The following is a 17,612-nucleotide window of genomic DNA, read 5'->3' as shown; positions in this document are numbered from 1 at the left end:
TGCCAAGCCCTACATTGGTGCACCAAGATTGCATAAAATTTAACTCCTGGCCTAGGGATCACCAAGGGCTCACAAAGGTTTAGTAAAAATGGAGAGTGCCTCTTAAATATATATCCACCAGCAGTTACTACAGACCTTCCAGAACAGAGGCTTAATTTCAAGACAGGCTTGACCCTTGTGTATTTCTATATGTGGCAGCCAAGTCTCTCTTGTGGTGGACAGTCTCAAAGTTGGCACCAATGTGCTGCTAGAGGTGACAAAGAGTATTCTTGCTGCACAGACTGGAAATGAGTAACCAGATGGGTCCTCCTGTCATATTCTTGTATCCATACCTTCATTCCCTTGGTACAAAATTTAGCTTGACTGTTTCCATTGACAGTTTTGCCGTCATTTCCACCCTACTCTTGCACTAGTCTTTTTTTCCTCTCTAAAAGGAACATCCCATTAGAGGAAGAGTCTTCACAACAGGTTCTGTGGTTTCTCTTGTCCTTTCTTTGGACATGAGATTAAATGAAAAGGGAAAGTTGACTTGCTGCTACAGAATGAGAGCTGGGGAGGTCTAGAGTGCAGAGTGTTTAGGAGTTTGATCCGCAAAGGCCCATACTCAAGCTCGCTAGTTGTGAATTCACTGTGGCTGTTCATTTATTTACTGTATTTATATATCACTTTTCAGATGCACCTCACAAAGCAGTTTTCATAAGATTATTACACCAATAAGCTTTTTTTTAAATAAAGTTTTAAAAAAAACAACTGTCTAGAAGAAGCTGTAACTGCTTTTTCTTTGCTTCCCTCAGGGTAAGATGGATCTGCAGAAGCCCCTGTGGTGACAGTTGGAGGAGGGAGGGGCCACCTCTGGGAGCTGGATGGTGGCAGCTCATCAAGCTCTTGCTTTCCTCTCCTCCTCAGGGCAAGTTAGTCCTTCAGATGGCTTACACTGTTGAGGGAGATGTACTGCTCTTGTGTGTTCTAGCTGGTGCCTTTGGGCAGTATCCAACATTCCTGTGCTGCTAGTGCAAGAGATTTCTGCTTGTGGAATAGAACTTTTTCCTCCCCTCCTCTTCCCTGTAGTCCCTACACAACCTCACAATGAGCTCTGGAGGGCTGGGGGACTCGCTAGAGCAGATTTGGGGGAGCACACAGGGCGGTAGGAGGAGAGGAAAGGGAAGTCCTGTTGTGCAAGCGGAGTTTTGCTCATGGAGCTTTGGATGCAACCCTTTGTGTTTGTGACAGAGCAAGGTAACCTAATGGTGTTGGCCCTTAGACAAACATTCCCACACACCCCGGCTTATTTCACAGGGCTGCTGTGTGGTTTATTGAAGTAAACTTGTCTGAAACAAGTGTTGAGGTACACTAAGGATTGGAGATCTTACTCTGCACTTTAAGAAAACATTTGTGTGCCAAGAAAACCTGATTTCATGGAGGATAAGACTATTGGTGGCTGCTGGTCATGATGACCATATTCTGCCTCCAGGTTCAGAGGCAGCATCACTCTGAATGCCAGTCACAGGGCAAGAACAGCTGGAGAGGGCTTTTGCTTTTATCCTGTTTGCAGGCTTCCCAAAGGCATCTGACAGGCCACTGGGGCTGATGGGACTTGTAGTTCAGCATCATCTAGAGAGCCAGTGGTTCCCCACACTTGCTATAACCAATGCTTGTCCAGTAGCACCAGATATAATATAATGGACTACCTTCAAGTCGATCCCGACTTATGACGACCCTATGAATAGGCTTTTCATGGTAAGCAGTATTCAGAGGGGGTTTCATTGTTAGTAAAAGCCCACCTGTATCCTCACCCAAATTGCCTGTAGTGAGGTGGAAGGCTGCCTGTTGGCATTATGCTGCTTATGTTGGGGGTGTGTGAGATAACTCACAGTAAGGTTATCTTGGCTGTAACTTAGCTGCCATGATATTCAGCACTTTATAAATGTTTTTAAAAATAAAAAATCACTATTACATCTCTCTTACTTTCTTACTTTCCTGCCCTGTATAAGAGGCTAATGCCATTTTGCAGTTACGCATGGGAAGGATCACTGGGAATTCTTCTTTCAAAGAGCTAGTGTTCAAAGTTACCTCTGACCAATAGTTTCAGTTTCTATCAAAATAAGTGCAGATTCCCCCCTACTGATTGTCAGGGTGGGGCCATTCTTCCCATGGGCTTTCAGATTCCCTCCATTTGATGCAACTATGTATAAAATGTTTCATGACTGCATCTATAAGTTGATTGGTAGTCGGAGGCCCTCTCAACTTGATTGGATACCTCACTTTGTTTTTCAAAAGGAGAGTGGCTTAAGGTGTTCATTTGTAAATGACAGGAAAATCAATTGTAAGAGGAAAGCTGATAAGGAAATGAGGTGGGAGGAAGATACCATTAACAACACCCCCCAACTCATGCAAGATGCTGTTTTACTGAAGATCTCAACAGGCCCCTTGTTGTGTTAAAACTTGGTGTCTGGAATTCCATTTTAAATGCTTTATTTAAAGAATAACAAAAGAAGTTAAGGACTAGAAGGAAATCTGGCTCTCAGTTGCCCCAGAACAGTGGAGAATAAAGTCTCACAATTCTTGAATTTTTTAGTCTGGCAAAGTGTCAGCTGCTGAAATTTGATTTGGCACTAAGTAATATGAATTTTTTTCCAGCCCTAACGAAAACCATTACAAAAGCACCTTCATTTCTTTTATATAAAATTTCTTACCTTCACCAAGTAACGTCCCAGGACAGGTTACAACAATATAATGCATAATTATAAAAATAGGTAAACCCGTTACAACTATAAAACAAAGACATTTCAACTGGAACAGAGCAGTATAGATTCAACAAAAGAGGTGGGTCCCACAAAACAAAACGGTCAAAGGCCAGGATAAAGAGGTGCATCTATGGCATACGGAAAAAGCTGTACAATGAGGATGCTAAATGCATCTCTGTGGAGAGGGAATCCCACAATTTAGGGTTTGTCATAGAGAAAACCCTCTCCCAGGCCTCCATTCCCTGCACTTTTGAAGGTGATGGAGCTACCAAGACAGCCCCCTCTGCACAGCTAGGGAGGTTGTAGTGTAAGCTGGCTGAGTGGATATACTAGCAACATCCCGGTGAACAATCCCTCAAAACCAGACACAGTGTGGATTGGTCTCCTAGCAAGGGAGATAGCAAGAGCTTTGATGTAATTAGCCCTCCTCCTCCCCCTTGTGTACCTTTGCTCACCTCCATACCTCCCCCTACCTACTCTCATGGGGATGGCAATCCTATTCTCATCCCACCCACCGATCTCTGTCCACACATACACATTTCCCTGGCCCACCTCTAATAAAATACAAGACTACAGCAAGCAGTTAATATCAGAGGACATCAAACTGGGAGAAACCCTCCATATAAAAATATTGCCTGTGGCTCAGACCTCAGCTTTCACCTGGGATAAAACTCAACACTCCCCCGTTTCCAACCCAGGAAGGGCCCAGTTCCATGCTGGATTGGACTCTCACTCCAGGGTCACAGACCTACTTTTCTCTGACACATGCAAATCACTTCCAGCCTCTTGCCCTGGAAATGATCCTGAGACATATTGACAAGGGGGATCATGGGCCCAAACCCTAATTTTCCTTTGATTTCTCTTTTCAAAGGCCTGTCCTGGGACAGCTGCTAAAAAATTGTGAGTTTCCTTGTTGCCATTCGGTTTCATTAACCCCCTCTGGAATGGGTCTTTCTCCTTCGCTACAGGAGGAAGAGAAACATGATTAGTTTAAGAATGAACACTGCACACACAGGAAAACATGCCACTGGGGCCACAAAAGCTGTGGGTGAAGCAGGGCAAGTGGAAAGCATGACTGATTTTTTTATAGCATTTTGTTAACAATAAGAAAATCTTATTATTGACTTATCAAATTCTATTAAACTCCTTGCAAACACAAATTACTAATATAGCGTGGAACTTTTAGAATTCTATATTTGTCCAGTTTGGAAGGTTTTAGCATAGAATTCCAGAGCTGCTGACTATATTTTATTATTACATTTATATCCCACCTTTCCTCCAAGGAGCTCAAGGTGGCATACTTGCTTTCTCCCCCTCTCCATGTTATCCTCACAGCAACCCTGTGAGGTTAGCTAGGCGGATAGTGACTGACCCAAGGTCACCGAGTGGGCTTCAATAATGGCCAGGATGCAAAGAACCACAGAATGAGTTCCATGTGCCCAAGATAGTTTAAAATTGTTTTTTTCAAGCAGCTCCCCACCCCCAATCCAACATGGGAAACCCCTTTTGAAATGTGCAGGGGCTGTCAAAACCAGATAGTAGTATAGCTTGGGAGTTAGTTGATCAAGAAAAAATGTGACAGAAAAATCCACTGTGCATCATCAAGATCTTGAGCAATACCTAAAGTTGCTCTTAGCCCATTTATAGTGCAAGAGTAGTCAGAAGAAGTTTAGGAGCTACTGGTTGATCTCTGAGCAATTTGAAGTAGATCAGTAGGGATTTCTGACTAAATTTTTAACAAGGAATTAATAAAATGACACACACATTCATTTCTATTGAAATGAAGAAAGCTTGGGAAGAGGTACCCAGGAGTGGATTTTTACCTAGATTGACTGTGAGCTCAATGCACTTTGTGTACTCAGAACAAATTCCTGGGGGTCATAGGCTCAGAATCATCAAATTTTAAGAGCATATCTTTTGCACCAGGGTTTTAGTAAAAAAGATTCTGCAAGTCGAAAGTATTCTTGCCCTGGTAGAGTATATATAAAACAGTCCAGGGTCAAAGAAGCTCTGGGCTATGGTGCCGAAACTTTGAAAGCAGGGTGCTTTTCAGACTGCTGTGCATAGTGCCAGGTAAAGTTGCCCCAATATCTCTTTTCTCTTAAAAAAATCAAGGGTTGGCGAAGGTAGAGACTGTCACAGCCCCCATAACCTCTCTATACTTTTTTCTTCCTTACTGTTGACTTAATAAATGGATTTGTTTCATAGGTGGCAATGCTTTTTTTAGAATAACAGAGTCTGGGGTGGGAAGGCAGTAGGCCAGTGATCTTGTAAATGTCCTACCTTCCAAACACCTCCTTAGCAGATCATTTCATCTGCTAAGAACCCCTTGATGTTGCTGAGGATTGTGGGCATTAAAGCACAAGCTCACTTCTGTCACTCTGTGTCAACTAGGAGTGTGCCTAGAACACACATAATATTTATCCACAGTTTCGGAGGACTGGTGATGATGACCAAGCTGTCTTACAGAGCATGTCCACCACTACTCATCTTCTCACCAAGGAACTACTGATATGCTTCTGAGGAACCCCACTGTTCCTTGGAACATGGTTTTGAAAACCACTGCCTTAGGCAAGCTGATGGAAATCTGCTGGACTGGACATAACTCTTAGCTGTGGGTTGCAAAATTTGTAACTTTGAAATCAAATGAAGAAGGGAAATGCAGATGGTAGGAATAGGCTTGTAAAGGTTGGGGGTGGAGGAAAGGCATTTTTGAAGTTTTGCTGTGTGAAAAAGGTAGAAAATGTGGTTAACGCTTAAGCTTTGTTTCTACATGGTTTCACAGAAATGGCTAGTGCATTTTCAAGTTTTTCTATAACTGCTGCCACTGCCTGTCCTCACTATCTCACTCTGCCTAAGTCATAACATTGCTGTATAAAATCCTAGAAACTAGTAGAAAAGAGCTAAAGAAAAAGACAGGATTCGTGGTTGTGTGCACACGTAATAGCACCACCCTGGGGAGACTTGCTTAAAGAATGGTGTTGCTGTTTTGAGATTAATAGACATGGAGGCAATTGGATACTTCTCTTGTAGCCATTTGAATGTGCTTGGGATTATATGGACATGTTTGCAGCCAGTGGATACACGCACTACAGCAGGGTTGCCAACTATTTTGGACCAGTGGGCACATTTAGAATTTTGTGAAAGTGCCATGGGCACCACTCATCAAATGCCTGCCAAGAGCTTGTGGCATAACACGAAACAGTTGCCACATGTAAAAGAGCAGAAGGAGACTCAAGGACACAAACTTGTGTGGGCATGGCCTCCCATCAGTGGAGGAAACAGCACCTAATTAGCCCAACTCCATGCTTGCTCACAGAAAGAAGCACTTTGTGCCTTTCCTGTTCAGAAGAGAAGGGAGGATGGGTGTCCAGTCCTGGCATCCAGTGAAAAGTAGGCATGTGAAAAGTAGGCATGTTAAAAGTGGGCACGACTTGGCAGCTTAACTAAACTTGTGCCACTGCACCAGGGCTGTGGAGTCGGTATGTCAAACCTTTGACTCCTACTCTATTTTTCTACTGTCCAACTCCGACTCCTTCATAAATGCGGCTTTTGATGCCATCGACCATGGTATCCTTCTGGAGAGGCTCGTGGAGTTGGGAGTTGGGGGCACTGCTTGGCAGTGGTTCCGCTCCTACCTGGCGGGTCGTCTCCAGAAGGTAGTGCTTGGGGAACATTGCTCGACACCTTGGGCTCTCCAATGTGGAGTCCCGCAGGGGTCAGTTCTGTCCCCCATGCTTTTTAACATCTACATGAAGCCGCTGAGTGCGGTCATCAGGAGTTTTGGAGTGCGCTGCCATCAGTACGCTGATGACATGCAGCTCTATTTCTCCTTTTCATCTTCTTCAGGTGAGGCTGTCAATGTGCTGAACCGTTGCCTGGCTGCGATAATGGACTGGATGAGAGCTAATAAACTGAGGCTAAATCCAGACAAGACTGAGATGCTGTTGGTGGGTGATTTCTCTGATCAAATGGTGGATATGCACCCTGTTCTGGACGGGGTTACACTCCCCCTGAAGGAGCGGGTTCGTAGTCTGGGAGTACTCTTAGATCCTTCCCTGTCACTCGAGGCTCAAGTAGCCTCGGTGGCACGGAATGCGTTCTACCAACTTCGGTTGGTAGCCCAGCTACGTCCCTATCTGGACAGGGAAGACCTCACCTCAGTTGTCCATGCTCTGATAACCTCTCAATTGGATTAGTGCAATGCGCTCTACGTAGGGCTGCCTTTGAAGACGGTTCGGAAACTACAGCTTGTGCAAAACACGGCGGCCAGGCTGATAACGAGGACCAGGCGGTCCGAACATATAACACCTGTTCTGGCCCGTTTGCACTGGCTACCTATATGCTTCCGGGCCAGATTCAAAGTGTTGGTTTTAACCTATAAAGCCTTATACGGCGTGGGACCACAATACCTCCTGGAACGTCTCTCCCGATATGAACCTGCCGGTACACTACGTTCAACATCGAAGGCCCTCCTCCGAGTTCCGACTCATAGAGAGGCTCGGAGGATGGGTACAAGAACTAGGGCCTTCTCAGTGGTGGCCCCCGAATTGTGGAATAGTCTTGCCGTTGAGGTGCGCTTGGCGCCGACATTGCTATCTTTTTGGCGCCAAGTTAAAACCTTTCTCTTTGCTCAGGCATTTTAGTTTAATATGTTCAATTTGGTTTTAGATTTGTGGATTTTTATATATATGTTTTTGTACTGATTTATGTGATTTTATTGTATATACCTTCTGTTGTACACCACCCAGAGAGCTATGCTAGTGGGGCGGTATAAAAATCTAACAAATAAATAAAAATAAATAAATAAATGGCAAGTGTATATTAATTTTTCTACTGTCTGACTTCAACTCTGACGCCTTCATTTATTTATTATTTATTTATTAATTCAATTTATATACCGCCCCATAGCTGAAGCTCTCTGGGCGGTTCACAACAAGTAAAACATCTGATATACAATTAAAACCACATATCAAGCACTTAAACATACATTAATGATATCAAAATTAAAGCATATGTATACACATACAAATGCATATTAAATATTAAAAGCTAAAATACTAAATACTAAAAAGCTAAAAAACTAAAACTAAAATTAAAATGCCTGGAAGAAGAGGAAAGTCTTTACCTGGCGCCGAAAAGATAGTAGTGTTGGCGCCAGGCGTACCTCATCAGGAAGAATATTCCATAGTTCGGGGGCCACCACTGAGAAGGCCCTTTTTCTTGTTGTCACCTTCCGGGCTTCTCTCTGAGTAGGCACCCGGAGGAGGGTCTTCGATGTTGAACAGAGTGTACGGGTAGGTTCGTATCGGGAGAGACGTTCCATCAGGTATTGTGGCCCCGTGCCGTGCAAGGCTTTATAGGTTAAAACCAGCACCTTGAATCGAGCCCGGAAACATATAGGCAACCAGTGCAAGTGGGCCAGAATCGGTGTTATATGTTCGGACTGCCTTGTCCCAGTTATCAGTCTGGCCGCTGCATTCTGCACGAGCTGTAGTTCCCAAACTGTCTTCAAGGGCAGCCCCACGTAGAGTGCATTGCAGTAGTCCAATTGAGAGGTTACCAGAGCATGAACAACCGAAGCAAGGTTTTCCCTGTCCAGATAGGGGCGTAGCTGGGCCACCATCCGAAGCTGGTAGAAAGCACTCTGTGCCACCGAGGCTACCTGGGCCTCCAGTGACAGGGATGGTTCTAAAAGAACTCCCAAGCTACGAACCTGCTCCTTCAGGGGGAGTGCAACCCCATCCAGAATAGGTTGAACATCCACCATCTGGTCAGAAGAACCACCTATTAACAGCGTCTCAGTCTTGTCTGGATTGAGCTTCAATTTATTCGCTCTCATCCAGTCCATTATCACAGCCAGGCATCGGTTCAGCACCTTGACAGCCTCACCTGAACAAGACGAAAAGGAGAAGTAGAGCTGCGTGTCATCAGCATACTGGTGGCAACGCACTCCAAAACTCCTGATGACCGCACCCAGCGGCTTCATATAGATGTTAAAGAGCATGGGGGACAGAACTCCATATTGGAGAGCCCAGGGTTCCGAGCGATGCTCCCCAAGCACTACCTTCTGGAGACGACCCGCCAGGTAGGAGCAGAACCACTGCCAAGCAGTACCTCCAACTCCCAAGTCCACAAGTCTCCCCAGAAGAATACCATGGTCGATGGTATTGAAAGCCGCTGAGAGGTCAAGGAGAACCAACAGAGTTACACTCCCTCTGTCTTTCTCCCGACAAAGGTCATCATACAGGGCGACCAAGGCTGTCTTCGTGCCAAAACCGGGCCTGAAACCCGATTGAAATGGATCCAGATAATCGGTCTCATCCAAGAGTGTCTGGAGCTGGTCCGCAACCACTCTTTCGAGGACCTTGCCCAAGAATGGAACGTTTGCTACTGGCCTGTAATTGTTAAGGTTTTCTGGGTCCAGGGAAGATTTCTTCAAAAGTGGTCTCACTACTGCCGCCTTCAGGCAGCCAGGGACCACTCCCTCACGCAGTGAGGCATTAATCACTTCCCTGGCCCAACTGGCGGTGCTATCTCTGCTAGCTTTTATTAGCCAAGAAGGGCAAGGATCCAACACAGAAGTGGTTGCTCGCACCCGTCCAAGCACCTTGTCAACGTCCTCAAGCTGCACCAATTGAAACTCATCCAATAAATCACGACCAGGCTGTGCTCCGGATACCTCATTTGATTCAACTGCTAAAACATTGGAGTCCAAGTCCTGACGGATGCAAGAGACTTTATCCTGGAAGTGCCTAGCAAATTCATTACAGCGTGCTTCGGATGATTCTATCATGTCCCTAGGGTTAGAATGTAATAGTCCTCTGACAATTTGAAAAAGCTCCGCCGGACGGCAGATAGAAGATTTAATAGTGGCAACAAAATATTGTTTTTTTGCAGCCTGTACTGCTCCAAAATGCAACTTGGTATAGGCACTTACCAGAGCATAGTTGCATCCATCAGGAGTCCACCTCCATCTGCACTCAAGCCGTCTCCTATACTGTTTCATCGCTCTCAGCTCTGGAGTATACCAAGGAGCTGTATGAGCTCTACATAGGAGAGGGCGCGCAGGAGCGATCATGTCAGCTGCCCGGGTCATTTCTGTATTCCACAATTCGACCAGGGTTTCGACAGGAGCGCCAGCCCTATCAGCCGGAAAACTCCCCAGAGCCTTTTGAAAACCATCCGGATTCATTAGTCTCTGGGGGCGAACCATCTTAATAGGTCCCCCACCCTTGCAGAGGGGAAAAGCCGCTGTAAGTCTAAACTTCAACAAGCGGTGATCTCTCCATGACAAAGGGATTGATGTAAGATTCCCTACATGCAGATCACCATCTCCATGTCCAGTCACAAAAATCAGGTCTAGAGTATGTCCTGCCACATGCGTTGGGCCAGTAGCGCATTGGGACAGCCCCATGGTTGTCATGGAGACCATGAAGTCCTGAGCCGCCCCAGATAAGACGGCCTCGGCATGAATGTTGACATCCCCCAGCATCAACAGTCTAGGGGATCTCAGCAGAACATCCGAGACCACCTCTGCCAGCTCAGTTAGGGAGTCTGTTGGGCAGCGGGGTGGGCGGTACACCAACAGAATCCCCAGTCTGTCCCCCTGACCCAGCATAAGATGCAAACACTCCAGACCAGTGGTTACATGGACATGGTTCTTGGAGAGAGAGATGGAACTCCTATAGACCACAGCAACCCCCTCCCCGGCCCTCAGATCTACCGTGATGCTGAACCGTGTACCCCGGTGGGCACAGCTGGGAGAGACTAACTCCTCCCTGCTCACCCACCCAGGTCTCAGTTATACATGCCAAATCAGCTGCCTCATCCACAATTAAATCGTGGATGAGGGAGGTCTTGTTATGTACCGATCTGGCATTTAAAGCAGCATCCGGAGATCAGAGAGCTGGCTGATAGGGCAACCAACAAACCTGTGGATGTGTGAAAGACCGGAACACGGCACAGCCGTTAACTGCCTGGGCCGAGTTCCCCTCACCTGGCAAGTCTTCCGCATAACGTCATATCTCCCTCTACCCGTCACTATCCTAATTGGGGGCCCCTCAAATCCTCCCAGTCGGCTTTGGCTCCTCTCTCCCAGGCACATGATGCAAATCCCCACCACACACACTCACAGCATACACACCCCGCCACCCCACACAAAGCAAGAGCCACTACAGAGCTCTCTAGCAGAACCTCGTCGCTGGGAAAGTATGATGAAACGACTTCCTCACAACGGGCAGCATTACAATCAGCAACTTCTCACTCCGTTGAAAATAGCCTAACCGCTGTCCTCGTCCACCGGATAAGGCGAAAAAAGACACAAACGGAAGTCGGCAAACGCTGCAAGTCCAACTATCGCTCCTGCACATAGATCTCGAGCGGAAGAACAACTCAACAGACACCAACCAGTCGTCTCGACGCCCAGTCCTGCAGGTCTCCACAAGAGCAGTGTTGGAGAGTCCAGCACTAGAGAATAGAGAGCCCCCGCTTCGTTCGTCAATTCGCCGACAGCCGCACAGGATGGAAAACAGGAAGCAGGAAGCGGGGAGTCCTTCTCCCCATCTGGCAGCACCCAAGGGGCGGTGCCCGGAACCACACGGCGCAAGACGCCTCCCCACTTGGCGCCGCTCAATGCTGCGGAAAGGGACGACAACCATGCAGTCCAGACCGGCAGAAAACGCCTCTCACTGCCTCTCACTGCCCCCAAAGCTCCAGAACTGCGTCCTCCACCAGCGGCAAAAGCGGGGCAAATGGACCGGCAAGCGGGAGGCCTCCGGATGGAAAAGCTGCAGCGCAGCCCAGGCAAAAAGGCCCACACTCTTCTTGACCCAGTCATAAATGGCAAATTTATATTAATGTGTTAATATTAATAAATTAATATTAAAATTAAAATATTAATTTTATTTTGAGGTCGGAGTCAGTACATTTCTACCAACTCCACCCAAAGTTGATTCAGACTCCGACTCCACAGCCCTGCACTGCACTGCTCCTTCCCTGATGATACAGTTTCATTGGGTACCCACAGTGCATATATAGATAATATGAAGCTGCTGGAGTTGGACCTTTAGCACATCTAGCCCAGAATTCTCTACGCTGCCAGTTCTTCTAGTTCCTTAGACAGAGGTCTTTCCCAGCTCTGCTGCCTGAAACCCTTTGACTAGATATGTCATAGATTGAATCTTGGACCATCCACACAGTATGTGTGTGTTCTGCCACTGAGCTTTGATTCCTGCCTGTATGAGGAATGACACTGATCTGTATAGCAAGCTCGGCCTACTGAATGTGTGTAGAGCTTGATTATCCAACATGGGACATTTGCGGAGGGGGGGGGGGACTTAGATAAACTGAGGATTCTGGAAAACATTTTCACAGAATGCAATTCCGTCCTTGAAGTGGTTTTGAAAATCATTCAGGGAGGGTTGGTTTTTTAGGAAAGGAATTAATGCAACCTGTTGCTGCAGTGCTCTGTCCTGGATTTGTCCACCAACTCATCTAATTTCTAACCCACTGACACGCAGCCTTTGCCACTGCTTTCCCTTTTTGGTTGGCTTTTGCAGTGTCCTTCATCTTGTTAGCAACCCCGTAACTTACCTTTGTGTATCCAAAGATACCTTGCCGTCTCCTTTGTTGTGACTATAACAGCCCACCTCTTCACTCTTCTAATTATAATTGGTATTCTCCCAATACGTTTTGTTTTGGAATGTTTGATAGTAGCTGGGCATTTTGAAATGAGCAACAACATCAAACTTATTCCTTACCTATAGTAGTTCACTTTTAGTTCAGTCATCTATTTAATCATTAAGTATATTTATAATCTGCCCTTCACCCAAATGTCTCAGGATAAAGAATAAATACTTACTTTTGACAATGACAATAAATACACTACACTAAAATACAGTGCAATACCCTAAAAAGAATTCTGTGTCGGCAGTATAAGTAGTCATTAAATCACAAAACAGTAAAGCCACCAAGTAGCGGCAGCAAAAATATGCCCATGGCACTTAGCTTGCTGTTCAGATGATGGGATTTACCCCACCCACTCACATTCTTTAAAAGATACACTTATCACACTTCAAATACTGGAAATAATTTTTTAAAAATATTATAGGGGAATATTACAACCAATTTCCATCTTCAGATGCAGCTCAACTCTTGGCAGTAAATCATTCTTCTTTGGCGATAGAAGGTTATGGGGCCTGCAACAAAATGTCTCAAAGTGGAGTGCTTCTGTTCATGACACTTCTTTCTGTTCTCCCCTTTTTCCTGGTTTTCCATTCTCCCCGTCTCCTACCAACAGTTAGTCAGCATTTTGTGGCTACAGAACATGCTTGTGGGGTTCCCCCCCCCCAATACACTTCAGGATTTTTCTTTAAAAAAAGAGAAAAATATGTAAACCCATGAGGTTTCCCCAAACCTGCTGATGCCACTCTTGTGTGTGGAGGGTTCTCTTTCGGCTGCATATGCAATTACGCTCACCTGTGAACACCAGACACAGAAGGGAGTGGTTTTAGGGATACCTCCCAAACAGAAGCTGGCTACTTTCAGAGACCACTTCACTGATCTGAGCCAGCTTTCAACATCCCTTGGCATAAATATACTTAACTTGGGCTGATTGATGAAGCAAAATTGCCCAGACTTGCTATTGCTCATTATCACTGGCTGTGACATCGGATTAGCTAGACCAATAGCAAAGGGCTTGTCTCTGTGGCAGAGCAATGACCCACTGTGACACTGCAAAGCCTGTTGCAGATGCCAAGTGTCTTGAATTAGCTAATCAAGATTTATTGGCTTACAGGCACTCTGCTTAGCTTGGCAAAGGTGGAAGCATAAGGAGGGGCCATTTACACATTATTATTATTTATTAGATTTGTTAGTTGCTTGTTACCTGAAGCTCTCCAAGTGGCTTTGTTGTTGTTGTTATATGCCCTCAAGATGATTATGACTTATGGTGACCCTATGAATTTTTTAAATATATATTCATAATGTTTTCATGGTATGAGGGAAGCCTATAGCACCTGATATTCCCAGGCAGTCTCCCATCCAAGTACTAACCAGGCCTGACCCTGCTTAGGTTCCGAAATCAGCCGAGATCAGGCATGTTCAGGGTAGTATGGCCGTAGCTCCAAGTGACTTACAACACTGTTAAAAACATAAACGAATATATCATACAATTAAAAAACAATAAAACAGCAACAACCCTCATTCAGTCACAGGAAGCTTTGGCAGCACACTGATAACAAACAGTAGTATCTTAGTCTATCAGATGCCTATGAAAAAAGATAACTATTTACTTTGCACTGAAAAGATGTTCAGTGAAGGCAGCAGGCACACCTCTCTGGTAAGGGCATTCCACAGATGAGGAGCCGCAACTGAAAAGGCTGTCTCCCTTATCGCCACCCTCCAAGCCTTCCTCAGAGGAGGGATCTGAAGAAGGGCCTCAGGACCCACTTCCATCCCAATAAAAAGACAGAAGAGGTGGTGTATTTGAACTTCGGGCAGCAAGGGTTAAAGATTATTGTTGACAGTTCTGTGTGAGCTATTAATCAGCGGCAATACATCTGAAATTCTGTGAATTTCAACAGTTTTGAGATTGTAGATAAGTGAGGCAAAGTCATCCAGGAGGTTCAAGAACACTCACGGTTTGATTTACTGGCAAGCCCCTGGGTCAGAGGGACGTTCTAGTAGGGCCCCGCTTTACAGCGCTTCTCTAATACAGCGGTCTCAGTTAGACACAATTAGACTAAAGCCCCACTCATATGGCGCTTGTTCCACTTTTACGGCGGTTTTCGGGCATCACGCGCCATTCTATTCAATGGGTTCCGCTTTACAGCGGTTTTCGCTTTACAGAGGGGGTCCGCAACATAACCCGCCGTATGAGTGGGCCCCTACTGTATACCGTTAACATACTTTGCCTGTCTTTGTGAATGGGCTTGGTGGAGTGTCTCACTTATCCCTAATCTATATGCATTCACAAACTTTGCCCCTCGAACATGCCTTCTGTCAATTTTTGAACAACCTCAGTAGGTGTTCTTAGAAGACATGCAAGAGCTGATAAATGAAATGAATTGGGGCTGCTTTTATCTCTGTGTTTCTGCTCTTTAGAAGTTTTGCTATTAACATACTTTTCTTAGATGCAGACATGAGGCCTAAAATGTTGCACTTTTAAAAAAGGGAGAAAAAGCTGTCCTGTCACCCTCACCCTCCCTCTGGAGTTTGAAGAAGCAGACTATATAAAAGTTACTGTAAACCGCCCAGAGAGCTCGGCTATGGGGCGGTATAAATAAATAAATAAAACTTTGTTCTAAGAACAGCAATTGATTGACTTGGAATTCAGGCTGGGAGCCATAGCTCCCAGTTCTACCATTATTTATTTACACACACACACACACACACACACATATATATACACACACACATAGCCGAAGCTCTCTCGGCAGTTTACAGCAATAATAATTAATAATTAAATATTCCCGCAGTGGCTTACAAAAATAAAACTGAGTATAGTATTAAAAATAGAAAGTACAGTAATTGAAAACAGAAACAATAAATATACACCATAAAATTTCCTTAATGGAGATAGAATAAAGCAAGTTGCAGCTGTAACCTCTAACTACCAGCTAAAATGTTATCATGGCCCTAATTCTTGGAATATGTTATGCAGTGGGGCTTTCATTTCTGTTCATGTCCTTATTGAGGGCATTTGTGTGCACGTGCACAGATCATCAACAAAAATGGGGCTTGGAGTGGTGACCACAACACAAGTTTCGTAGAAAAGCCGATGCCCATGTGACTTGCTGGAACTGCCGGCTTCACTTCTCCACACCAGAAACCACATCCTTGTTTACATAGAGGTTAGAGATGAGTCACCTGCTCCCATGATGCAGTGTGCGGCCCGCCAAAAAGCTGTTGACCCATGTTGATCTTGCTTTCTTGCCGTTGCTTTGGGGAGCATAGAAAGGTAACCTTAGAGGGTGTCAAGTAAATATATGGAACTGCCATCAGGATTCCTGATTAGGGGCCTAATAATACCTCTTCCTCCATGGTGCAGAGTGGTAAGCAGCGGTTAATGCAGCCGAAGCTCTGCTCGTGGCCGTTTGATTCCAATGGAAGGAGGAAGTTGAATCTCCAGTAAAAGGGGTCGAGGTCCACTCAGCCTTCCATCCATCCGTAGTCGGTAAAATGAGTACCCGGCATGTGCTGAGGGGTAAAGAAAGGCCGGGGACGGAACTGGCAATCCCACCCCATATATACGGTCTGCCTAGTAAACGTCGCAAGACGTCACCCTAAGAGTCGGAAACGACTTGCACTATAAGTGCGGGGACACCTTTACCTTTTTAATACTCTTCACCCCTTTCCACTGTTGTAGGAAGCCCTGTTACATTATTGGCACACTGTTGCTTAGAAGATGGTGTTTGATTGATGACCCTGGGGGTCCACACACTTACATTATCCCACATGCCACTCTCATTTTTCTTATTCTTACTAGTGCATGCAAAAGTTGCCATATGAAGCAAGCCACCTTTTTTTGGTCTGTTCATTCCATACTGCCTTGAGGCAGGTGTCTGTCTGTCTAATCTGTCTATCTAATCTATCTGCCTTCCAGAAGGAGCCCAGGGTGGCAAACAAAACACTAAAAACACTCTAACACATCTTAAAAGCAGACTTTAAAATATATTAAAACAAAACATTTTTTAAAAAAGTTTTTAAAACATCTTAAAAAGCAGTTCCAACACAGATGCAGACTAGGATAAGGTGTCTGCTTAAAAAGCTTGTTGAAAGAGGAAGGTCTTCAGTCTTAAGGGAAGGGAATTCCAAAGGGTAGGTGCCACTACAGTAAAGGTCCGCTTCCTGTGTTGTGCGGAACAGGCCTCCTGATAAGATGGTATCTGCCGGAGTCCCTCACCTGCAAAGTGCAGTGATTGACTGGGTATATAAGAGGTAAAATGATCTTTCAGGTATCCTGGTCCCAACTGTATAGGGCTTTGTACACCAAAACCAGAACCTTGAACTTGGTTCAGTAGCTAATGGGCAGCCAGTGCAATTCTTTCAGCAGCAGGGTGACATGTTGGCAATACCCTGGCCCAGTAAGCAGCTGCGCCACTGCATTATTAGATTTATATTATAAAATGTTTCTCTTAACTGGGAAGATGGGCCACTGCTGTTCCAGCATGTGCCATCAGAAGTGGCCGTTTTGTGAGACAAGGGGAAGCTGCTGCATTGGTTGACAGGTTTGGGGTATCATTAAAAGCAGCTAGATTTAAGCTAAATGGATTTGACTGCTGGACTACATAATCCACTGAAGTTCTCTGTGAGCCCCTCTGGAACAAATGAGAGCTACGCAAGAGCATTTCAGTGGGTCCTGTCCTGTCATCTGGGAGGTTGCTGCAGGGAGTTTTCACCTCTGGCACCAGAATTGATGATACAGTAATAGCCACCACTTCACTCGCCACACTGGAACTCCCAGGACTTCAGTCCAATTTCCAGTAGTTGGGATATTGCTCTTTGTTTTAGGGATGGTTTGTGAAGTCTTTGTGGCTCCTGTTCAGCATAGAAAGAAGCTGATCCTAATGTTTGTGTGTCCTAAGGGTGCAAGAAAGCCTTTCCCTTTCCTGAAGCATAGGTGGTGGTGCTGCTGGTACTGGCAGAGCCTGTGGACAGACGTTGGAGTGAGGAGGGAAAGTGCAATGGATGGAATTTAAAAGGCAGAAAAAAGACCAGGCATGAGAAGAGAAGCCAGGCAAGGAGGGAGGAGAAACAATTGCTGCAAGTGTTTGGGCAGAGAAAAGAAGCAGGGGGCTGAGGAAGTTGCTGTGTTTGGAGGAGCAACAGAGGCTTTATCCTGAGGCTCTTGGTTGTGTACAAACA

The 17,612-nt window shown here is 45.4% G+C and overlaps 1 protein-coding gene and 1 pseudogene across 3 annotated transcripts in view; one reads left to right on the top strand and one right to left on the bottom strand.

Moving 5' to 3' along the window:
- The window catches only part of OTUD5 (OTU deubiquitinase 5), a 64,267-nt gene that overhangs the window by 33,670 nt on the left and 12,985 nt on the right, over positions 1–17,612 (top strand). The gene's annotated exons all lie outside the window — the stretch shown is intronic.
- Positions 13,751–13,869, bottom strand: LOC133382529 (5S ribosomal RNA; annotated as a pseudogene).

The sequence above is a fragment of the Rhineura floridana genome, chromosome 3 (assembly GCF_030035675.1).
Source record: "Rhineura floridana isolate rRhiFlo1 chromosome 3, rRhiFlo1.hap2, whole genome shotgun sequence".
Taxonomy (NCBI): domain Eukaryota; kingdom Metazoa; phylum Chordata; class Lepidosauria; order Squamata; family Rhineuridae; genus Rhineura; species Rhineura floridana.
The sequence above is the reverse complement of the archived record's forward strand: the minus strand, read 5'-3'. Positions and strand labels throughout refer to the sequence as shown.